The sequence below is a fragment of the Galeopterus variegatus genome, unplaced genomic scaffold (genome assembly GCF_000696425.1).
Source record: "Galeopterus variegatus unplaced genomic scaffold, G_variegatus-3.0.2 Scaffold1252, whole genome shotgun sequence".
NCBI classification, from domain to species: domain Eukaryota; kingdom Metazoa; phylum Chordata; class Mammalia; order Dermoptera; family Cynocephalidae; genus Galeopterus; species Galeopterus variegatus.
Window position 1 is genome coordinate 248,721 of NW_007727363.1, and position 26,953 is coordinate 275,673.

Consider the following 26,953-nt stretch of genomic DNA (forward strand, 5'->3'; position numbering starts at 1 on the left):
GAAATCACTCATGAAGAAAAAACACCTGATAGCCTTCTAAAATAATGCTGTGATTTGGTTGAATTATCCCATGCTAAGCCACTTGCAAAATTAACATTTAGAAGGAGTAAATTGTTTTGATAGTATTCCTTTTACAAAATGGTAACTACAGAAAACACAAAGCTTTCTAAATCTTCCTAATTATGTCTTCACTAATAGGCATTTTCAATGAAGAACTAAAAGTAATTGCTAACTCTGGAGTAGTGGAGTATACAAACCCATTTATTTTTGTTTTAAAAACATGCAGCTGTCTTTCTGAGAGCCTTCAGGAGGTGAAGTTATATGACTCACCAATTTGCGGGATGTTTCCAGCACTTAGGGCTTACACACAGAGAGTTTCCACCACTTGCTCTTTACATTTAGTAGTGAATGGCTAAATTTGGAAATGCTGTGTCTTGCTAAAAAAATAGCGTGACATTCTGTAGTCTAAAGATTTATATTCAGCAATTTTTTAAAACCCAGAGTATAAAACTGGGTGTAAAAAAGTCCACTCAACTTTTAAGTAACCCTAAAAAAATAAACTTGCAGAGAAATTACAGATGTTTTTGTCTGCCAGCATAGACCCACATTACTCTTCATCAATATCAGGAGGTTTAACTTTGAACGAATGCAGACTTATGCTCTGGGAAGTTAACAAGATACTCTATATGAGAGCATAATTATAAATAATGAGACATTTTCTCTATCACAAATGGAAATGTTGTCATTCTATCCAATTACCTTGCATGGTGAGTAATGATATTTTCACCAGATAACCTGGAAAGGTGGACAAGGACATGGGACAAGGGATAGGTAGCATCTGGGGGTGAGGAGGGTTGTATCAGACCTTGCTGTTCCTGTAGCCACTTAGCTCACTTCAAGCCTCAGTCTTCTCACCTGTAGAATGGAAAGTGTACTGATTATCATAAATTTGATGTGAAGATTGAATAATAATTTTGTGTATGGAAAATATGTAGTCCAGTGTCAAGTGCAGAGCCCTTGATGACCCTGAGATCATTGTGATTATTACTAAGAGGACAATATTGCAGCACAGGCCGTCTGTACTCCCAAGTTCCTCAGATCCCTTTCGATTTGCCTGGATATGGTGCTTTCACTTCCAAAAGCCACACCTGTGGTATTTCTTCAGGGCCCTACCCTCAGGCTACCAGAACCTACTGTTCCTGCCTGGACAGAAAACAGAAAGTACCTGGAGGTTTACATCCTTGACCACTGGCAGGTGTGTGGGTATAAGTATCCCAGTCCCGCAGTGGCAGCCAGGGCAGTGTCTGGGGTGTGGCCCCCGTGCCTCCAGAGCTTCTGCATCTCCCTGGGACTTGTCTTACTATTGCGCTCTGGCTTAGCTTCCTCTTCTTCCCAGTCCCACTGTCTGCTCCTCTTCTGTTTTTTTCTTTGGGATGTATCTTAGTAAACTACTTTTCCACAAATCCTCATCTGACCATCTGCTTCTGGGGAACCCTAATCTAGGATAGAGATAAAGAAAGAGGTAGAGAAGGAGAGGAGAAAGATAGATGTGATGGTTAATTTCATGCATCAACTTGACGGGGCCACAGGTGCCCAGATAATAGATTAAACCTTACTCTGGTGTGTCTATGAGGGTGTTTCTGGATGAGATTAATATTTGGTATAATTAGTAGACTCAGTAAAGCAGATTTCCCTCTCTAATGTGGGCCTTATCTAATCTCTTGAAGATCTGAATAGAACAAAAGGCTGAGTAAGAGTGAGTTTGCTCTCTGCCTAACAGTCTTTGATCTGGAACATAGGTCTTCTCCTGCCTTTGGACTTGGACTGGAACTTACACTATTGGCTCTCCTGGTTCTCAGGCCTGCAGACTGCAGATCTTTGGACTTCTCAGCCTCCATAATTGTGTGAACCAATTCCTTATAATTTTCTCTGTCAGAGAGAGAGAGAGAGAGAGACAGAGAGAGACTCTCTTTCTCTCGATGACCTGACTAACACAGTAGAGGACACAGAAGTAAAGACATTACTAACATTCTTCATTTCCCTTGAATTACAGTAAGAATGGTTGTTGGGGGAGGAGGTGATAAGCTGGAATAGATACTCTTATTTCTGTGGAAGCTGATAGAGATGGGACCAGCCCTCTTCTTTCTCCCCAAAGAATATGTGGAAGCACGAAAAAAATATGGATCAGAAGATTCACATTTCTTCCTGTCAGATTCCCAATGTTTACAATGACTATTAATCTAGAATCCTGCTCCTGTGAACTGCTTCATGTCAGGGACCATGCAGTCAGGGGCCACCTGTGAACCCCAGTGCTCACTGAATATTTGATGCATAATCTAGTGGCTGAGTCAATTAATAGAATGGATTTCACAGAATCATCTCATCAATGCCATATTTTGAGCGTCATATTTTATAACATGTTTCTTTTACTAAAGAGAGACTACATAGTATGATGAAAAGAACAAGGGGCTGGGAATCAGGAGCTCTGAATACTCACCACTGGGTTGTTGCTGCCTATTTCCTGAGGTGGGACAAGTTGTCTTATTTTGAGATTCAGTTTCCTCACTAAAATATTAAAATACTTGCATTTCTAATATCCCATTAGCTTTAATATTATATGTTTGCTACTAGAAAAAATCAGCTTGAGAAGAGTAAAAACACGCTTTTCTGTGTGAATATTGTATAAAAATCTGGGGTGATGACCACTGACCAACACTGTTACCTAAAATGTATAAAATTTTGCAGCAGTCTTTAAGATTACAAATTATAAATTCAAAACTAGAGACAAAGGTAAATAGTATTTTAAATGAGAAAAAAATCACAAACTACAAAATTCAAAAGTTAACAAATAGCACAAATATCAAAAATCCAAAAAATATATATTTGATTAATTAACCACCTGACAACAACTCTATTTTCCCAAATTTTCTGGCTGCATACTCTTTATTATTTTTTTAATGAATAATAATAATTGTACTTATTTATGTGGTACAGAATGATATTTAGATACATGTATACAGTGTGTAATGATCAAATCAGAGTAATTAGAATATTCATCACCTCACACATTTATCATTTCTTTGTGTTGAGAACATTCACAATCCTCTCTGGTATCTACTTGAAAATATACGATAAATTATTGTAAATATAGTCACCTAACAATACTATAGAACACTAGAACTTATTCTTCCTATCTAGCTGTAGTTTTGTGTCCATTAACCAACTTCTCTCTATTCCCCCCTCTCAGTCTCTAGCAACCACTGTGCTATTCTTTACTTCTATGGCCTCAACTTTCAAAGCTTCCGCATATGAGTAAGAATGGGCTGCATACTCTTGACTGCTTCTCCATATGACAACGATTTGCAATGTCATTGTGAAAATAGAAAGATAATTTAGTCTTTTCCTTTGCATGACTAAAAATGTTATTTTCTAATTGCTAACTTACAAAATTTTTTTTATTGATTTTGACATCAGAGCTTCTAAATTCCATTGTGATACGCTAAGTAAGTTTTGGCATTTTGAAGCTTCTGTCAGTCTTTTGTTTTTCACTTTTTTTTTTTTTTTTTTTTAGACAGGAAAAAACTTGCATTTTGATTAGGCATGCATGAGAATCAAATCCTCAGCTTTCCAATTTATACATCTACTGACTGGATGGCTTTTCCCAGATTGACTATGGTTTCATTCATTTCAACCCATTTGTTTCCTCCATTCCTCACATACTTCTGGCATCAGGGACCAGAGGACTTGTTTATATTACTTTAGTATTTCTTGCCAAGGATAGGAAGAGAGTTCTTAGAAGTCATTAGTACCCCTGGAGAACTAGCCATACCTAACTATGCACAGCAGTGATTACAAACAAAATCAATTATCTGATCATGTTTTAAGCAGAATCTCCAAAATGTTCACAGCCGTTCTAATGTTGCCCGATATGGGGTATGTGTGTATGGAGAGTTGTGGGGTGTAAGGGAGGAGAAGCCAGATTGAAAAGAGATAATGGTCTTAACCAATTATGGCTAAGATGTTTTTCCTTGGAAAATTTTATGTAAATGGCTTTCAAAGGGACCTGGATAAGTGAGAGGACACAAAGGTGAAATTGTATGAGCTTAACTGTGCGTTTGTCTGTTCCTGTTTGCATTCTCTCATATCTCTGGTGAAAGCCAAGTCCGAGACTCCCAGCGCTAGAAGGACTCCAGAATAATCCTGTGAATGGACTTAGGTTTATGCAGAAAAATGTCCTCAATTTCTAATGTATAAGCTGAAGGATTTAAAGATGAAATATCCTGATATTTAAAATTCACTTTAAAGTAGTTCCATGAATTACAGATAGATGTATATACACTGATGAAGAAAATGTGGCAAAATTTTAGCAATTGTTGAACCCAGTTGGTGTGTATATGAATGTCCATTGCACTATTTTTTCTACTTTTCTGTGTGTTTGAAAATTTTCATAATAAAAAGTCTAAACAGTAAGGCCATATGAAACCCACTTACTAAACAGAAGAGGAAACTGAGGCCCAGAGGCGCCAAGGAAGTTGCCCAAAATCACAGCACGAGCTGCTGCTTATTTTTTTGTGGCTGATTCTCCTAGTGAGAGGAGCCAGAATTCTCACCCTAGGGGGTTTTCCTGTCATACAGGTCAGCTTTGCCTGAGACTCCTCCTTCTGAGTATCTATCTCCCTTTCAACACAACAGAAACATACAAGACTTGTGATAACAAAATGCAAAAGAGTATGATTTCTGCCATTTGCCCATTCATGAATAATGCCCAGGCAGTAGAGGTAGCCAGGCTATAGCTCTGCCTCCCACTGACAAGCCTGGGAGTGGCCACAGGGCACGTTACTAGATCTGCTGAGCTGATCTCCAGGAGTGAATTTCTTGGTTACTTGCTAATTGTGTTGTTTAGTTTGTAAGTGTTTGGTAGTTTTCTTTAATAAGTACACAAGATATTATCCTTCCAAAGAAAGCAAATCACATGGGGAAATCTAGAGAATGCTTTCTCCTACATGAGGAATTTTGCAACAATATGAAAAGGCACAAGGGAAAAAGGAAAAGAAAGATGGGCTCCCCCAACCTCAGCTACAATGTCTATAGCAGTCCGTGGTTTAGTGTTAAAGAAACCTCTTGGCAATTGGTCAGTTCACAAATAGATGAGTATGTTTTCTGGGTCCACATCTATCCTAGTGCATGGGCTGTCACAGGATGATAGTGACTAAAGGACAGATGCTGAGAGCAAAAATTTACTGGCAAAAAACACAAGAATTCATCTGTGAACAAATAGTCACCAGAGCCGGGGACATAGTAGGACACTCCCAGTGGAATAACAAGCTTCAGAGCCCCTTTGAACACACAGATACCACCCTACTGGGATAAGGAGTCTGTCAGATCCTTAGAAATGCTCAGTTTTGCTATTCTCAAGTTTTTATGTAAACTACTCTAGAGATGCTGGCTCTATGCCTGCTTGCTCACCAGGTCAAATAACCAATACAAAATGCTGACACACAGATACCACCCTACTGGGGTAAGGAGTCTGTCAGATCCTTAGAAATGCTCAGTTTTGCTATTCTCAAGTTTTTATGTAAACTGCTCTAGAGATGCTGGCTCTATGCCTGCTTGCTCACCAGGTCAAATAACCAATACAAAATGCTCCTCTATAGTCCAGAGCAGTTACTGTGAGACTCAACGAATCAAGATCCCAGACATTCCAACTCTTAGCAGGTTAGACTTCAGTCCTGCCCGAGCTTTTCCTGTTGCTAGCTTAATGCAGTGGTGAACAAAAAGACAGCCACGGCTCTTATGGAGTGATCAGAGAGGCATTAAGCCACACATTTATTAAAAAGCAATTATAAATAATTTTAAGTGCACAAAACTTTGGAAAAGAGAAAAGGGAGACTTAAGCATAAAGACAGGGAGATCTGTCTATCTGTCTGCTCATCTGTCTAACTAACGGACACACACACATGCATTTAACTACAAACACCCTGAGAGCTTTGCTATCAGCAATAACATCTTTGGTAACAAAGAATAACTTTCCTAAATAATGGTATTTTAGAGTAAGATTAGATGTTGAAACAAGAGAGGCAAGAGTCAAAGACATCCAGCTGGGCTGCATGGGAACCTGGAGTCACCGAAGCTGTGTTTACAGAGTCCCTAAAAAATATGAGGAACTGAAAGGTCATGAGTTTTCCACGGTAGCTCTTTCTACTCAGTTAACTTTTTGCACCCCCAGCAGAAGGGTTGCGTTGATATCAATAATAATGTTAAACATGTTCTATGTACTAGACATAATTCTAAATGCTCTACTTCTATTTGTACATAAGAGGAGGAAACAAAAGCACAAAAAATTTAGGTAACTTCCCAAGTTCACAGAGCCAAGATTCAAGCATAGGAGTCTAGCTCCAGAACCCTCACTGTTAGCATTTACTTCTCTTATCATAGTTATTTAAAACTTCTCTGTCTTTTGTCACTATCAACTAACCACCTCATCCTCTGCTCTGGATATTACATGCACTCGCTTATTAGGAGGTTATATTTCACAGCACCTGCTACTGACTTTCCTCCATCAGTGTCTTTATGCTCTTATTCCCATTGACAACTGACTTTCTCTCTCTGTATCTCCAGACAAAATTTCCAAAAGAGAAAAATCTAATTGTCCCTATCAATCAAAATTCTTACAGTAAACCACCTCCTTTTTCTGTATTTTGGCTATCTCAGGTCAGATGCCTATCTGTTGGCTTATCTATCGCTGTGTAACAAGTTGTCCCCCCCCCAAAAAAAAAAAAACCCAACACATTGTGGTGTGAAATAGCTACTTATCATGCTTATTAATTCTTGAGGGTTAGGAATTAGGTCCGTGCAGAGCAGGGACCACTTGCCTCTGCTACACTATGTCTGGGCCTACTCTTGAAGTGTGGGGCCGTAACCATCTGAAGATTCATTTACATGTCTATTGATTGATTCTGGGAGAACTTAAATGTTTGAGAACAGAAACAATGGGTCTCCACAGGCATATCTATCTCTAAATCATCTCTCCAAATAATCTCTCCAAGATGGTGAGTTCAGGGTAGCCAGACTGTTTCATATCATCTCAGGGCACCTAAAGTATGAATCCCAAGACAAAAAGCTGGGGGAAACTATCCATTTTTTCTATAACTGAGCTTTAGAAATCACAAAGCATCTTTCTCCTCTTAGCCACAGGCTTGCCCAGACTCAAGGGAAGGAACCCTATTTCTTAATGGCGTGGCCATCTTTGGAAAATACGATCTTCCACAATTCTGCTAGTCCAATCAGCCAGGCTAGGGTGGAATGAGTCATGTGGTATGGAACATGAACTCATAGAGCCAAATATTCATTAATGGCTATTATTGGTAGGAAGGAGATTTTCAAGAGACACAGAAAATAGAGTCTTAGTTATGGTAGATATTTTAGCTTTTGACCACTCCAAGACACACTTACAATAGGGATTAACAATTCATTAGAGATTAGAGAGAAACAACGGGTCACAGAATAGTTTCCCAGAGAGATGGAAGACCAAAAATAGAAAAGAGACAATAGCACTGATGGAATCAGATAAGAAGCTACTTGTGGAAATATTCATCTATTTTACAATTTCTTATATGGGCCACACTGGCCTCAAAGTTATAAATCTGCATCTTCTCTACAACCTATTCTATGGTCCACCGGTCTAAACACTAGAACTATAATTATCCCACTACAAAATTAGAATTTGCCTGCTCTAGTAACTGTATTACTCCCAAACCTATGCTGCAGTCCTCTTATAGCAGAGTCTCAGAACCATGAAGCAAAGGGACTATTTATCTTCAATGTGATTTGAGTTTATTTGGAGAGAAAAGTTATTTATTTGAAGAGAGAAGTTATTGCACATAGGGAACAGTAGACAACTCTGGGTGACTATGTGGTATCTGTCCTAACCATCTGGAGGAGAGTCAAAAAAAATGCCTCCTTCAGTTTGGGATTGGGCAAAGAAGATGCTATACTATCCTGAGAGAAAAGGGACTATTCATCCTCCTTTTAACATAGTTAGTTTGCATGTGTTTTACAAGTATAATTGGAATGGTTATTCCATCATTAGAGTACAATTGTAAATTCTTCTATATTAAATTATGGTTATGATCCCTAATCTACAGTATGGCAAGTACTTTGTATGATAATACTTTTGGAGAATAGACAGTTATCAAGAGACTATGGTCCACTGAACAGTAGAAACACATTTGATTCTGAGAGTTCTAAAATAACACAATCAACCTTTCCCTCTTGGAGCTATTACTTGCAGTTAAATTGGTTTGTTTTATTGTTATTTTCAGCAAATTATCTTCTCAAAGAAATCATATTATGATGTAGGCTTTTTTGAAAAAGATAAATCCCTCTTTGCCTTATAAGGTGATGCATTTTTTTCTCCATATTAAATTTGAAAGCTAAAATCATTGACTCCAGACAGATAAAATGCAAATAGAAGCTTCTCTTTCAGGGTATTCCCCTCACATATCATTAATATCCTAAGCATGGAAGTATGCAGATTTAAAGCAAGTCCATTCTCTTCTCTCTCCAGCACCTCAGGGAGACTTTTCAATGGCCCCAAAAGCTGTTTCTTTGAGAATATTTATCAAATTGGTAAACCTTTAGCCATACTGTCAGGAAAAAGTAAAGACACAAATTACCAATTCCAGGAATAAGATAGGGGGCATCTCTACAGATTCTAAGATATTAAAAGAAATATATAGATAATGAAAATTTTATGCAAGTAAATTCAAGATTCTAAATGAAATGGACAAATTCCTTTGAGGACACAAACAATCAAAAATCACTGAAGAAGGGAGTTCTGGTCAAGATGGCAGAATAGATGGTTCCCAGTGTCACTCTCTCCCACAAATCAACCAATTTACAACTATAAAAATGTAATAACAGCCAAGCTGGGGCCTCTGGAGCTCAGGGGAAGAGGAGGAGAGACCTACGGAGTTCATGAAGGCAGGAGAAGTCACAATGAGAGATGCCCCCCAATCAGCGCAGGACCACTCAGAGGAGACTCATCAGGAATATAGTGTGTGTGTGTGTGTGTGTGTGTGTATTATATAACTGCATGTATATATATATATATATAATATATGTTTGTGTCTACATGTATGAGAGAAATTGTGTGTATATATATATGTATATGTGTATATATGTATGAGGGATATATATGTATATATATAGTGTATATATAATATATAATTGCATGGGGTGCAGTTTGGTGAAAACACTCAGGCCCTGATCAGAGTTTTTTCACAACCCAGGTGCACTGAGTCTCTGGAGAGCCAGAAGTACTTATGAGGTCAACCATTAAACCCTGAGCTGCACAAAAAGCCTTCCCTAGGGAAACAGCAGCAAAGCAGCAATTTAGGTCAACACACAGCTCAAGTGCTGGTTCTCACAGGAAGTTCCCCCATTTTAGAAGTAAGATAAGGACAAAAAATTAGTTCCAGCCCAGGCATGCCACCAGCACCTTGGGATCTGCCAGAGGACATAAGGACTGGACCCCCCCTCCCACAACCAGGCACACCATGCCAGTGCCTCAGGGCCTGCCCGGGGACCTGAAGCTTGGATCCAGGGACTGGACCCACCTCCCACAACTGGGCACACCACCAGCACCAAGAAGCATGCCAAAAACATCACCTCCATGTGGATGGCCCACCACAGCCACCACAATAACCATGGTTGCCATGAAAGCAGCTAGATGCCACAACCACCATGCAGATGGTCCACCAGCCACTGGAGTGCATTGACACAAGGAGAGTCACTAGCAGAGATAAAGAAAAGAAGAGGATGTCTCTCTCCACAAAGCCCATTTCAGAGTGACAGAAGAAGCATCTGCTCTACAATTGAGGGGCCTGATCACACCTCTCAGCATTGGACATATCATCTAGGCAACAAATCAACAGAGTAACCATTATTCTTTCAGAAGGAGAGAAGAAATCTAGGGTAATTAGAGGGGGGAGGGAGGAGTGAGAAGAGAGGGGGAGAGACTGGCCAAGGGGCATAAAGAATAATTACAATTTATAACAATATATATGCTAGTGATATTGATTTAATTAACATATCTCAATGTTGAACCCCCAAAATATGTATAATCAATTTTGATGAAATAAATTTTTTTTTAAAAAAATCACTGAAGAAGAAATGCTAACCTGAATAACCTTATACTCTATATATTAAAGAAACCCCCAAAATATGTATAATCAATTTTGATGAAATAAATTTTTTTAAAAAAAAATCACTGAAGAAGAAATGCTAACCTGAATAACCTTATACTCTATATATTAAAGAAAGATATAAATTTGTAGTTTAAAAATCACCCTACAAAGAAAACTCTAGGGCTAGATGGCTTCACTGGTAAATTCTACCAAAAATATAAGAAAAAGACAATGCCAATTCTACACAGATTATTTCAGAAAATTGAAGCTCATTTAATAAAGCTAACATTATTCTAACATTAAAACTGAAAAAGACATTACAAGAAGATGATAGATCAATAACCCTCATACATGTAGACATAAAAATTTACAAAAATCATAGCAAATCTAATCCCGCAATATGTAAAAGGGATAATATAGCATGACCAAGTGAAGGTTATCCAAAAAATGCAAGACTGGTTCAACATTAACAAATCAATCAATGCAATTCATAATATCTACATACCAAAAAGAAAAAAACATATGATCATGTCAATAGATGCAGAAAAGTCTTTGACAAAATTCACCATCTATTTATGATAAAAGCCATTCTCAAATTAGGAATAGAAAGAAACATCACCAACCTGATAGAGGATATCTAGAAAAAAAACATAAAAGTAACATTATACTTAATAGAGAAAGACTAAATGTTATCTCCTATGATCAAGAACAAATCAAAGATGTCCACTCTTACAACTTCTATTCAGAATCATACTGGAGGTCTTAGCCAGTGCAATAAGGAAAGAAAAAGTAATAAACAGAACCTAGAATAAAATAGCACAAATGAAACACTCTCTTTTTGCAGATGATATAATTGTCTACATAGAAAATCCCAAGGAATCTATTAAAAAGCTATTATAATCACTAAGCATACTTCGTAAAGTTGCAGAATACAGGCTAAATATCCAAAAATCAAATACAAGTTTATACACTAGCAATAAGCAATGGGAAATTGAAATAAAAAGCACAATTTACAATAGTTCTAAAAATATGAAATACTTTGGTATAAATCTTACAAAGTATGTGCAAGATCTACACATTTGAAACTACAAAACATTGATGGATGAAATTAAAGGAGACTTAGAAAAATGAAGAAATATAGCATCTTGATGGATTGAAAGGCTCAATATTATTAAAATGTTAATTCTCTCAAAGCTCATCTATGGATATCCATAAATATGTGCAAATTAAACAACACAGTACTAAGTAATCAGTGGGTCAAAGGGGAAATCAAAAAGAAAATTAGAAAATACTTGGAGATAAATGTAAATAAAGATAAAACATACAAAAACTTATGAAATAAAATTAAAGAAGTACTTGGAAGTAAATCTATAGCTTAAAAATCGAAATCAACAAAGAAGAAAGATCTCAAATCAACAAAGTAAATTTCCATGTTAAGGCAATGAAAAAGGAACTTTAAAATCAGAACAAGCAGAAGAAAGAAAATTATATGAACAAGAGTGGAAATTAATAAAATGGAGAATATAAAAACAATGAAGAAAATCAGTGAAACCCAAAGTTAGTTATTTGAAAAGATCAACAATATTGAGAAAATTTTAGTTTGACTGATCAGGAATAAAGAGAAAGACTCAAATTCCTAAAATCAAAAATGAAAGAGGAGACATTACTCCTGACCTTACAGAAATAAAAATGTTTATATGGAAATACAAAAGATAACTGTAGGCCAACAAATTAAATAACTTAGATGAAATGGAAAAATTCCTAAAAAGATACAAATTACTACAGAAATAAAAATGTTTATATGGAAATACAAAAGATAACGGTAGGCCAACAAATTAAATAACTTAGATGAAATGGAAAAATTCCTAAAAAGATACAAATTACAAAAATGGACTCAAAAAGAAATAGAAAATCTGGAAATCAAATTAATTTCAAAACTACATACAAAGATAATTCCAGGCCCAAATGTCTTCATCAATGAATTCTACCAAACATTTAAAGAATGTATACCAATTCTTCACAAACTCCCTCCAAAACCAAAATAGTAGGGAACACTTCCTAACTCATTCAGTGAGGTCAATATTATATTGATTTTAATACCAGATAAATACATCACAAGGAAAGACGACCACAGAACAATATCTCTCATGAATACAGACACAAAAACTCTCAACAAAATACTACCAAATAAAATAAAGCAATAAATAAAGTGGAATTTATTCAAGGAATGCAAGGTTAGTTCAATATCTGAAAATCAACTCATGTAATAAGCCATTATGAATAGAATAAAAAACAAAAACCACGTTACGTGAATAAATAAAATAAAATTGAGAGTTCAGAAACGAAGCCTTAGATTTACGATCAACTGATTTTGAACAAGAGTGCCAAAACAATCCAGTGGGGAAAGAAAAGTCTTTTCAACAAATGGTGCTGGGACAACTGGATATTTACTCAAAAGAATGAAGCTTTACTTTTACTTCACACCATATATATTTACTCAAAAATATGTTGAAGACCTAAATGTAAAAGCTAAAACTATGAAACTCTCATAAGAAACATAGGTGTGTATTTCTGTGACCACAGATTATGCAATGGTTTCTTAGATATGACACCAAAAGCACAAGCAACAACAAAAATAGATAAATTGGACAGCATCACAATTAAAACCTTCATGCTTCAAAAGACACCATCAGGAAAAGGAAAAGACAACCTCCAAATGGGAGAAAATTTTGGCAAATCAAATATCTGATAAGGGATTTGCATCTGAAATATGTAAAGAATGATTACAACTTAAGAATAAAAAGAGAAATAGACCTAGTAAAAATGGGCAAAGAATGTAATTAGACATTTCTTCCCCCAAAATATATGATTGGCCAGTAAGTATGTGAAAAAAGTGTTCAACATCATTAGCCATCAGGGATATGCAAATTAAAACCATAATAAGATACCACTTCATAATCACTAGAATGGCTATAATCAAAAGTATTGGTGAGGACAGGGAAAAATTTGAACCCTCAAAAATGGCTGGTGGGATTATAAAATGAGACACCATTTTTCTGCTTTAGAAGAGAGTCATGTGGTTCTTAAAAAGGTTAAATACAGAATAACCATTTGATCCAACAATTCTACTCCTAGGTATATATATTCAAGAGCAATGAAAATATAAATAACTAAAAAGTGGAAAACAACCCAAACGTCCATCAACTGATGAACAAATAAAGAAAATATTGTATGGACATGAAGTCAAATAGTCTAAGCAATAAAATATGAGGTACTGATAAATTATTGCTAAGCAATAGAAACCAATAAAAAAAACTATATATTGTATTATTCCATTTATAAAAAAGGTCCAGAAAGGCAAATCTATAGAAAGTAGATCAGTGGTTGCCTAGAATTGGGGACTGGGAAGTTGCGGGTGTTGACTAAGAGGTGCCAAGTTTCTTTTGTGGGTGATGAAAAGTTCTAAAATTGTTGTGATGGTTATCTACCTCTGTGAATATATTTATAACTACTGAATTGTACACTTCAAATGAGTAAATTGTGTGGTATGTGCAATTATCTTAATAAAGTTATTTTAAAAAATTGATCTATACTTTTTTGTTGTTGTTGTTGTGTCTTTGGTTTTGTTATTGGGGTGATGCTGGTCTCATAGAATGAATTTGGGAGAATGGCCTCTGTTTTAAATTTTTGGAATAGTTTGAAAAGAATTGGTATTAACTCCTCTCTAAAGGTTTGGTAGAATTCAGCAGTGAAGCCATCAGGTTGTGTGCTTTTCTTTGTTGGGAGACTGCTGATTACTGCTTCAATTTCATTGCTTTTTATTTTTCTGTTCAGGTTTTCTGTCTTCTTGGTTCAGTCTTGGTAGTTTGTATGTGTCCATAAATTTATCCATTTCCTCCAGGTTTCCAAATTTGTTGGAGTGTAGTTATTTATAGTCGTCTCTAATGGTTCTTTGTATTTCTGTGGTATTGGTTGTAATGTCGCATTTTTCATTTCTGATTTTTGTTATTTGGGTCTTCTCTTTTTTTAGTTAGCCTAGCTAATGGTTTGTCTATTTTGTTTATCTTCTCAAAAAACAACTTTTTGTTTCACTGATCTTCTATATCATTTTTTGGGTCTCTTTCATTTAGTTTTGCTCTGATCTTAATTATTTCTGTCTACTAATTTTGGGATTTGATTGTTCCTGTTTTTCTAGTTAGGTTGTTTACGTGAAATCTTTCTATTCTTTTGATGTAAGCGTTTATTGCAATGTACACAATGGAAAACTACTCTGCCATAAGAAAGAATGAAATTCTGCCATTTACAGTGACATGGACAAACTTAAGAAAAAAATTTATGTGGACTGAAGTAAGCCAGGCACTGAAAGAGAAATACCTCATATCCTCACTCATAAGTTGGAGCTAAAAAAAATAAACAAATAAATAAACAAAGAAAGATACAGCAATCACAATGATTCTTTGAACTTGCAAAAGGAAAGAACAGAACTGAGGCTGCCAGAGGAGAGAAAGAGGTAGGGGGAGGGGAGGCTAGCAAGAGATTGGTAAAGGGCTGCAAAAAAAAATGATTATAATGTGTAATATTGAATATACTAATTATACCATCTGAGCATCACATATTGCATACAGATATTGATATTCAACACTGTTTCCCACAAATATGTACAATTATGTTTCAATAAAAAATACTTAAAAAAAATAAAGACTAAATAAATAAATAAAAATTCCAAACTGGTTATAAAAATAAAAATAAGAAACTGATCTGTAGATTCAAAGCAATTCCAATCAAAATTCCAGCAAAAGAAAAAAATTTTTTTAATAAATCAACAACCTGATTCTAAAATGTACATGAAAAAGCAAAGGAATTAGAATAGCCAAATGTATTTTGAAGAAAAAGAACAAAGGTTATGTACTTATATCACCTGATTTCCAGACCTACTATTTTTTTTTTAATAAATCAACAACCTGATTCTAAAATGTACATGAAAAAGCAAAGGAATTAGAATAGCCAAACGTATTTTGAAGAAAAAGAACAAAGGTTATGTACTTATATCACCTGATTTCCAGACCTACTATAAATCTAAAGACATCAAGACAGTGTGGAATTGTGGAAAGGACAGACACATAGATCCATGGAATAAAATAAAGTACCCAGAAATAGATCCTCATTTATATGGTCAACTGATTTTTAAAAGTGCAAAGCACATTGATAGAGAAAAGACAGCTTATTTAACAAATGGTGCTAGAAAAATTGCATATCTCTGTGATAATAAATAAATGAACAAACAAACCTTAACCTGTGCTTCGCACTGTATACAAAAGATTTGAATAGCTATTGCACCAAAGAAGATATACAAATTACAAATGAAGACATGAAAAGATACTCAACATCATTAGACATTAGGGAAATGTAAATTAAGACCACAATGATACACCACTACATATCTATATGAATGTCTTTTTAAAATGACAATATCAATTGTTGACAATGATGCAGAACAACTGGAACTCTTATATACTGCTGCTGAAGATTCAGAATGGTAAAACCACTTGGAAGCTTCTAGTAAAATTAAACATCATCTTACCATATCCCCAGAAATCCCAATCTTAGGTATTTAACGAGTGAAATGAAAACCTATGACCCCATAAAAACCTGGACACAAATGTCTATATAGGCTTTATTAGTAATCACCAAAACTAGAAACAGTCAAAGTGCCCTTCAACTAAGAAATGAATAAACAAAGTAGGTTACATCCACATGACAGACTACTACTCAGCAGTGAGGAAAAAATAAATAAAAAGTACTATTGGCTTGTACAACAGCATGGATGAATATCAAGGCTACATATTGTATGATTTCATTTATATGACATTCTTGGAAAGGGAAAACTATGAGAAGAAAACAGATTAGTGGTTGTCAGGGGCTAGAGAAGTTGAAAAGACTGACGACAAAGGGACATTGGGGATTTGTGGGAGTGAGTGATGAAAATATCCTATATCTACATTTTGGTGGTGGTTATACAACTGTATAACTTTGTCAAAACTCACAGAATTATATGCTAAAAATTATGAATTTTATTATTTGCAAATTACCCCTTAGAGAGAGAAAAAAAATCAAGCAAGGAGAAACATTTGTGGGTTATAAAATTTTTTCATAAATATTTTATTTTCAATGTTTGTTTTTTCAATTCAGTGACAGCTAATTTTCTGTAATAAAAATATTCATGACATAAATCAGATTCATGTTCTAAGTTTCAGCTTTGACAGCTTTTATTATGTCAGCATTTATTATGTACCACGATCCAATACCATTGCAATGAGCTGGGTGAGTTTTCAAGATGTCAGACCACAAGACAACAGGGCAGCAAGGCTTGGAGAGAATGGGACAGAGGAGTGATCTGTTCCAACGGTGGAACATAAGTCTGCTGCTGGGTAAGCAGCTCACTTTTGGCGAACTGTCCTTGATATTTTGGGTTTGAAGAGCTGCTGCTTGTTCCTCTTCACTCCTTACTGTTTTAAACATACTTATGACAGTGAAATCAACAAAGAGTAACTGAATACGTACATGTAATGCATACGTGTTTCCTTTAATATAATTATAGTTCAACTAATGAAGCAGATACTTTCAGAGGTTACAACCTCTGTGATAGAAATGTCCAGAGGTAAAAATAATATAGAAGATATAGTGGTGTGCTCCCAGGTTTGGTATTTTCATGATAAAAAATATTGGCATTTTCAACAGAGGCAAAGACAAAAAACTTTACAGGTTTTAAAAATTTACCATTTTAGACCATACAGTAACATAACTTCAATGAGGAATAATAAATTTTTATATCTCACAAACTTTATGTTTATATCATTATGTGTTTACTATTTTCATCTGAGCAAATCAGACACCACTAGGATTTCAAAAAATGGAAGCAATCTTACCTCAATAAACTTGTCCTTTATATATATGAAGAATCTGAGATTCAGAAAATTAAAACAGTTGGCAAAGATTTTGTAAATAGTTAATACCAGAATTGGAACTAAAATTCATGTCACTAGATTCTTCAAGAGTTTTAAATTACAGTTTAAAAAACTAGGACCAGCTGTCCTTAAAGTAGAAAAAGAAATGAACAGGATGGGAAAAGTTTAAAATCTCTTTATTGTCTAACTTATAAATTATTTCAACAGAAATTTTAAGGACACATTTACAGAATCAAAAAAAGATAAAACTCAATTCAGTATTATATGAAATAAAGGATAAGAAAGAGATTAAAGAAACAAAAGATTTAGTTTACCTTATCCAAATTAATGACCATTTTCCTAAACAACATTTCACATTTCCTCTTTAAATTTCACTATGGTGGTTTAAAATACATAGCGTTCACTTTAGAACACATGTGTCATTTTGAATTTTACATAATCATTTGCTTTACCTTCAAGTCAAGCACACTAATGTCCTCCTAGAAAGGGTCCTTGGAGAATTGATAATAGAACAAAGCAACTGAGTTTATTTCTAAATGATTTATGTAATTAAAGTTTAAGATAATTGGACATGAATTGTTATTGGAGTTTCATTTCTGTATTCTGGAGTACACATGATGGGAAACTTTTAGTCATAAACCATCTCTCTCTCAAAGATGTAAATGCCTTTGACATTGCTGGATGATTCTGTCACTGAGGGAATGGGCACCATCTGTCCCCGCTTACTTGCATTGCGGATGTTGACCTGACAGCACACAGTGAAACTGAAGAAGCCTGAAGGAGTATCTCCATTCCTTTTTAACCTAGTAATAAGTTATCTGAAGTGTTGCAAAACCATGTAAATTTGTCTGTGAAGCGAAGACAGTAGAATAATTGTCAGTCCGGAAAAGATTGATTATGGGAATTTAGAAAGAGAAAGACACAGAGGCTATCTGGGTTCAGAACCAATGTAACCTTTTCCAGCTGTCATGCAGGAGTAAAGCAGAGAGACAGAGGTTCTCTATTTGCTGGGGATCTAGTTGAAACGACTGAATTAGAGACCTAGGTGAGCGAGCGCCTAGTAGCACGAAGAGGCTACACTGGTAACGGTGTTATACAGTCAGATCAGAACGACAGTGTACTTCATTCCCAGTAAACTCGGGAAGATAGGCCTGTAATCATACACCTTTCATTTTAGTCTATTATAGTCAAAGCCAGAAGAGAAGTGGACGCAGATGTCAGGCAATTGGCAAAGACTTTATTTTCTCTGACCCACATGTCTAATTTTATAAGCAGTCTATTATCTCTCCTTACATTACATATGTGTAGCTAATTAACTCGTATTCTCCCTGAAATATTCTCTTCCTCCTCCTCTGCTCCTACTTTCTATTATTTCTATTAATTATCATCAGTTCAAAAGCTTGGAACCATTTTAAACACCATCCCGCCCCCATCAATTGCTTGTCAATTGATTCTACTTCCAGAATATATCTCTAAGTCGTTCCCTTCTCTTCATTTTCAGTATTGCAACCACAATTCAAGTCTTTTTTTTCCTTACCATGTTTTTACTTTCCAAATATTAGCCAGCTGGATTCCCTATCCTCAATCTCCCTCTCTGTAACCTGATTTATGGTTCATTTTCCTACAGAGCAGTTCTAGTCATAATATATCTATGCTCTGAAATCTTTCGTTATCCCACACTGTTGAGTAAGGCCCAACTGCATGCACACAATCATGATTTTTTATTCAATGATGCCATAATATTTCCTACATCCTCCTTCATGCTCTCTGCACTGAGTTTTCTTGCCTCTGTACCTTGTTTATGAGGTCTCCTCTGCCTGGAACACCTACTCACTTTCTACTTATCCTTTAAGACCTACATCAAATCTTGTGTTCTGCACAGAACTTTCTTGGATCACACAGTTATGAACAACCTTTTGCCACCTGAGTGTTCACAGAATGGGGCTGAAAGGTATCCACCTAAGAATATTATGAGAACTAGGCACTAAAATTGTAGAATTGTTGGGCAGCGTATACAAGCTTGCAGTTCAGCTCATCATGTTAAAAAAGAATGATAAGCTTGGTGCTCATAACACCAAGGTCCAGGGTTTGATCCCTATACCCGCCAGACACACAAAAAATGATAGACAGCTAATACACCTCCCTACCCTCAGATACTTTCCAAGGAAGACTCTGGAAAATAAAAACTGTTGAGCCATCACCCCACATCTGAAAGTTTGGTCCAATCCATAACAAAAAGTACTGTCAAATATTTAAGCATGTGTGCACACACGCACATAAACATACAGAAAAGGAGAGCATGTTTTTACTGAGCAATCCACTGGATTTCTTTGAAAGGATAGCTAAGCATGCAAGTGATATTGGACCCAACAAATAGGATTGTTGGACTTCCATGGCAAAGAAATAGCTGCTTCCTCTCACTCCATCTCCCGTGTTCTACAACAATCACACATGTTTTTCAGAATTCTGTAAATAAGCCATGCCCTTTCATATTTCCATACCTTTTGGTTTTGGGGCCATGTCAAATATTACCTCCTTTTTGAAAACTCCCAAAGCAGAGAAATAAATTCACTTTCTTCTTTAATTTCCTGTTGGACCTATCTCATAATAAGTTCAGGTTGGATCTATCTCAATTACATTACCCCTCACAATGGTGCCCTAGTTACTGTTTTTACAACATGCCTCTACTCATGGGTGAGTCTCTGGATTATAGGGACCAAGTTATTATTCAATCTTTGTATCACTAGAATCTAGTAAAGTGCCTAACATAGTAGGTGCTCAATAAATATTGTATAAATGAAAGAATAAATGAAAATATGGTAGACACTACTAACCCTAAGTTTCCAAAGAAAATAAGGCTCAGCATTTAAATTACTTGCTCATATTCACTAACTTATTAGTAGAAGAGCTAAGATTCAAACCCAAGTCTTCTTACTCTAAAGCCAATTTGGCTCATTCCCCAAATAGAATGACTCACATCACCTTATTTGTCAAATTCCTGAATATTCAAATGAGGTGACACTTGAACTTGAAGTAGTTTTATTTTTATAGAGAAACAAGCATCTTGACACAGAGGCAGAAATGTAATAAGCTTTCAACACAAAGAGCTATATACCAACAATTGCATTCATATATAGAGCACATTCATAACAGATTACTCAGATAAAGTAAAAACTACGGATACAATACTTAACTTTGAGAAAACTACACTCCTCCATAAATCTCCCGCTCAGGTGTCACATAAGTGGACTCAATGGGTCTGGGTCTGAACCAATATTTGATTTGACTGCATTTCAACATGGTAAAAGAATGTTGAGTGCCCCTCGGTGTTTGTGGCACAAAGAGGATCTGAAATGATTAGTGTCGCCCGCTGACTATACCCATTCATTATTTCAGTCAGGCAGAAGAACTGTGTGACTGGGTTTCAAAACAAATTGATTATTTCAGGTTACCTGAGATTGTTTTAAGTGCTTATAAGCAGAGTAATAACAGTTGGATCTCACATCCATATTGTAAACTGATTAGCCATGTATCCCATTTCATGATTGATTCCAGCTTTGTCTACAGGCATGGCCGTTGAGCAATTCCAAGAAACATTTCCCCCTATCAGCACTATCCTTCTAAATGGCAGGACTATTGGCAGAGATAAGAAATATGGGTTATTTCGTTTGTACTGGTCCTGAGATAAAACATTCTAAGTTTGACAAAGATAGAAGAAAACATTTCTAAAGAAACCATTTGGCCCCATTCATAAAGACATGAACTCCTTTATTATTAGATTTATTACTTACCATACCATATGACATTGGCTATTTGGGGAATGAGAATTCAGAGTGTGTGGATCATTGATGTGATGCATTGTAGCCATATGTGTTTTCGCCTTATGCTTTTTAAGCATTCTTTTTCTGTACTAATTTTAAAGAAACATTATGTAATTGGCTGTCAATTTATGCAGAACTGTTGAAGTGTGATGTCATTTTGGTCAAAATTAGATTGCACAAATTCAGAAACCCTAACCTGAGATCATCCAATTTCCCAGATTACTAGATTTACATATTAATAACTCCTAGGGTATTTTTCTTTTCACCAGCTCTAATTACAACCATAATTTATGGATTGGGATCTTTTAAACTCCAAATGCAATGGCCAAGTGCTTAAAGCCTGGAACTTTGCCATAGTGTCACAGAGACCCTCAGCAGACACAAATCTAGAAGGCTGGAGCTTTGCATTTCATTCTATTTTCCCCCAAGGGATGGTTCTTGACACATTATTTAATATATACTCATACACTCCCAGCAAACCCCAATGCCAAATGATGGCTATGAGAGAGGATTCATGGCCCATTGATTCAAAATGTGTTCATTTTTCTATTCACATTCATCTTTATAATGATATATATGTAAAAATGAAGAAATCAGAATTTTTCTCCTTGGATTCAACTTGCCATAGTGTCTATAAAGTGGAAAAGAAAAAAAAGTAGGGTAGGCCCGGTGGTGCACTGGAGAGTGCGCCGCTTGGGAGCGCGGCAGCGCTCCCGCCGAGTGTTCGGATCCCATGTGGAGACAAGTTCCCGCTCACTGGCTGAGCGCGGTGCAGGTGCAACACCGAGGGTTGCGATCCCGTTGCCGATCAGTAAAAAAGACAAAGAGGAAAAAAAAAAAAAAGAAAGAAAAGAAAAAAAAGTAAAATCTGGTTCTTGTGTGAAAGTGTTTTCTGAGCTGAGTTTTGGATGCTCTATCTCCTCTGAAATAATGGGATCTTCTTCAGAGGGAAGGAGTTAGTGAAGAAGATTTTGATTCCCTCAAATCATGCTTATTCCCTTGGCAGCTGGAAAAAGCAAGCATTGTTTGGTGGCATATTTCTCAACTCAATAAAAAGAGTTTTTATTTCCATGCACATGCTTAATGGTCAATTAAAGAGCTATTCCAAAGACTGGGTTTATATTCAAAACTCTCTTGACTTCATTCAACAACAAAATGAATGGGAGTGTGTTTCCCATTGAAGATGAACTTAAGAAAGAGGAAGATTTTGATAGGTTGGGGGAGGGGGTGATTTTCTAGGTAGATGGGAAAGAACAACACATGACTGGGAGACAGAAGCATGGGACAAGTATGGGTAACACTACATAGTTGGGGTACTCTGGGAACTTAACATACAAAGAGGAGACAAAGGGAGATACTGTCAGAACAAATTTGGGGGTCATATTGGAGTGAGTTTGAAAGTTCTAAGGGATTTATTCTGCATCGTTTCTGTTGGCCTCCAAGAGGTCTTCAGTGGGGAGTTGATTCCTGTTTATTTTGCTGTTAAATAAAGGCAGAAGATGTAGAATTAAGCCATAATTTTAAGATACAGTCTTTGGAAGGGCTCTTTAATGTTAGATGCTTACACGACAGGACAGATTTGGGGAATGACATCAGCAGTTAATTAGGGCTTATGTAGTAAAATAGGCAGCATATAATCTGGGTACCAAATAGATCCTCTCCTCCATATGACAGTAATAACAATACTAGTAATAGCAACTATCTGTTGAGTACTTGCTATGTGACAAGTGCTTTACTTTGTTTCAGTTAATTCTTACAACTGAGCGTGAGAGGGGTACTCTTATCCCTTTATAGATCGAGTAAATAACACCCCAAATGTAAGTAAAATACTTAAGAAGCCAGATCAAACTGACCATAGTCCATGTGCTTGGTCACTTCTCTTTCCTGCCTCCCATTTGGACACCAGACAATTCCTCATACCCCACTGTCGGTAGCTATTCGAGCACATCTGTCCACACAGAGCCTTAGAAGGGCCTCACTAAATCAATTCCTCCTGACACCAGCACCTCTGCTGGAGAAGTCTGTGGGGTGCATAACTAGTCCTCCATGTGTCTATGTGTGAGACTAGCTGAGAGAGTTAACTGTGCATCACGATGGGCACAGCATGGGCTCTGGGGATAAGCTGCAAGGTGCAAATGCCGACCCTACCATGGGCCAGGTATGTGACTGTGGGCAACTTCTCCGCACCTTGGTTTACTTCCCTATAAAACAGGGATTATAAGGTTGGCACCCTCATTGGTGTGTTTTGATAATTAAATGAGGCAATACATGTGAAGTATGTTGAATTTAAACTTTATCTGGCAAACAGTAAGCACACGATAAATGTTATTGTTATTTTCAACCAAATAGTGGGGTCAGTCCCACGGTATTCCAAAAGAGAAACTGGAGCAAATAACACAGGAAATACTGATTCCTTTATTGGGGACACCGTGAGTCTACTGTTTGTATCTCCCTTTCTCTGTCTTTGGACTCTGTTCTTTATTTCTGTGTAAGTAAGCCCTGTCCCTGATAGAATAAGTGACTTTCCAAGAGACCTATAGAAAGCCAAAGTCAAACTCATCTAAAAATATGAGTCTTTCTCAGTCCTAAAGCCAGGAGATCATAAATCATTTACAGAATGCAAAATAAAGTTCAGTCCTAATTACAGAAGAGGAGGAACACAATTATCTTTTAAAATCCACTCTTGCCTCATGGAAAACTTTCATCTGTTCTATTTAAATGGTAGAACTGTCCTTTTGGGGGATGCTCAGCTTTGTGATTAGATAAGAAGCATATGGTGATGTCAACAAGGTAAAAAAATGAAAGGGGAGGGTGGACTGAAAGTGAGTCCAGTAGCTGAAAACTCATGTGTTCCTGTTTTAAGAATACATTTTATTGTGTATATTTGAGGTTTACAACATAATGTTATGGGTTACATATAGATAGTAAAATGATTACTATAGTGAAGTAGATTAACATATCTATCATCTCAGTTACTTTTCTTGTGATAAGAGCTAAAATCTATTTTTTAAGAAAAAACCCTAATACAATAGTTCTCATGTTGTGCAGTAGACCTCTAAACTTATTCATCCTATTCATCCTATAGATCTGCTATTTTCTATACTTTGCTCTACATCTCCTCATTTCCTCTCTCATCCCCCCCACCCCACCTGCTCATGGTAACCACTGTTTCATTCTCTCAGTGTATTCAAGCTCTTTAAAATATATATATATATACATTCCAAATATAAGTGAGATCATGCAATAATTTTCTTTCTGTATCTGGCCCGTTTTGCTCAGCATAATGTCCTCCAGGTCCATCCATGTTGTGGCAAAAGGCAGGATCTCCTTGTTTTTAAAGGCTGAATAGTATTCCATTATGTATATACACCACATTTTCTTTATCCATTCATCTGCTGGTGGGCATTTAAGCTGTTTCCATATCTCAGCTATCATGAATAATGCTACCATCATTTTCATAGTTAGTCCTCAATTCATAACCTTTGTCTTCCTTACATTGCTTATAGGACAGTTCAAATTGGCATTGAAAGCTTGGCATTCAAGATCTCCACAATTAATCAAAATATACATTCCCAACAGTAGTTCTCACTCGTTCCTAATATATAAAGCCTCTTCTCTGGTGATTCTGAATATCACAAGTTAGACTGTTTATGATTTACCTCTCTGGAAGATGATCTCCAAGGCAAACATGATAGTCGGCAAGTAAGAAAGTTGATTTCTGAGTCCTCATGCCCCCATTCAAGGTGTTTACAAGTTCTCAAGGTAGCTGTAGTATTCTGTAGATTTCGTATTTAGTCCTGGCCTGCACTGAATCTTTTGGGTTCCTGAGAGAATGAGTCAGGTCTAATGAAGGAGGAAGCATGCATATGGGGGATTGAATTTGGATTAGAAAAATCCATGGCAAATGTAATAATACCTTCTAAATCCCCTCTTAACTATTCACTCTATATATATCTTCTGAATTCTAGATATGAATTAGATTCCTTAGGAAAAAAACACTCTGGTCTATACAGATCCCATGAGCATCTGCAGAAACAAGCAAGGCGTTGGAGATGAGCTGAGGCTCATCAGGTAGACTGAAGTTTGGCTGAGTTTGTCAGAGTGCCCTATGGCCAGGCACCTGCTCTGACATTGAGAACCATTAAAATATTAGGCTTCAGTCTTACTGATATCTAGAAGAACTTCCCAAAGGACAAAAAACCAGCTGTTGATATTTATGAGATGTCTATAAAATTATCAAGGAAGGAAATATGAACTTGAACCATTTAATATTACCCATAAATATTCTGCTAATTTATCTCAGTTAATGACAGCTTCCAAAGCAGTCACTAAATCTTTTGCTGAACATCTGTGCTATATGTGGGTGGTTGTAATAGTACTAAATAAACTGTTTTTATTCATTTATTGCCATGAGTTAAAATTGATAACACAATTCTTTTATTAAAAATAAGATGCTAAAATCATAGAACATAACTACTTACATGAAGAAATATTACATTTTCTTTATTATAGTCTTTTTTGGCAAAATTCAATATTCTGAGAATTAGTGTAGAATATCTGTTAGATATAAAAATCATAGAAATCCTTATAAATGAGTGAAAACCTGTAATTCTTTGCCTGCAACTGATGGTACCTCAAGTTGGTATAACTAATGATGATTCTGTTGAGGTGAAGTTATTCCACGGCACTCATCCCCTTTTCTCCCTTCCAGCTCAGGTTGGCCTGTTCCTATCTTTCCCAATAGTAAGCCAGGAGAAATGTCTAGAGCAGTGAAGAGGTATGTATATCAAGCAGCTAGATCTTTACTTTGCCGTGAGCTCAAAGTTAAAAGATTATAAACTTCTATGGTTCTTACAAATGATTTTACAATATGCCACCTAAATCATTGGTCTCTGTAATGTCTCCCTTAATTCATTCAACCCTGTTATTTGAAGGGCATGAAAAATGAGAGTGACACAAGTAGCCAATGCAATGATCCTGACTCCTCATGGTGCAAAAGATCATTAGAGGAGACCCTGCAAAATTCAAGACCCCCAAGACTCTCCAATAACTACACATATTCAGTCTTCATTGTCAAGTTACATATCACAGATAGCTCTTGAGAGAAAAGGTTAAGTTCAAAGAGCATTCATAATACACACATAAATGGTAAAAACCGTATAACTTAGAGCTCAAATAAAGAAATTGTGATACAATCAAAACATAAAAAATAACAGGGAAAGGGAAAAGCAAAGATACAATTAATAATTGAAATCTCTATATTTTTTCAGTCATATAGGCTAAAAAAGTAAGACAGAGTCTCAGAGTTTGATCATTATAATAACAGAAAATCACAAACTCCTTCTGAAATCAGGAGTAAGAAAATCCTAGGATCCATATATGTGTAAGTAAAATTTATATTACTTATCCAAGTAATATAAGGCAAAAAACCAAAACAAAAAGCCTTTTCAATTCCCAAATATTTAAATCACAAATATTTTCCTGGCTTTTTTACCTAGGTGAGTCTTGGCACTTCATTCTCCTTTGCAATTTTTAAGTTGCACTTTGGCTTTAATAGAATGATTGGGATGGTGGAGATAGAGGTAACTCACCATGCCCTAAATTAATGAATGTTAACAAACTACATTAAAAAACACAGACTTTTGGATTTGGGTTTTTTTTTTAAAGCTTCTCTTGATTCAATCTTAAATTTTAATGCACTGCAGAAAGAATGCCAATCAATTTAGGGGTAAACTAAAATTATTCTGGAAATAATCTGAGTGACATTTATGAAAATACCCAAGAAAATGCTAAAAAATTAAAGCAGTGAGGTAAATAGTGTGAACAGATATCAAAATATTGGAAAGCTAGATTTGGAAAATATATTGTTGACATAGTAAAGGAATAAACAGGTATATCAATGGAATGGGGAGAAAGTACAGAAACAAAGACAAGTAAATAAGAATTTAATATATGATAAGGTAATGCTTCAATTCAATGA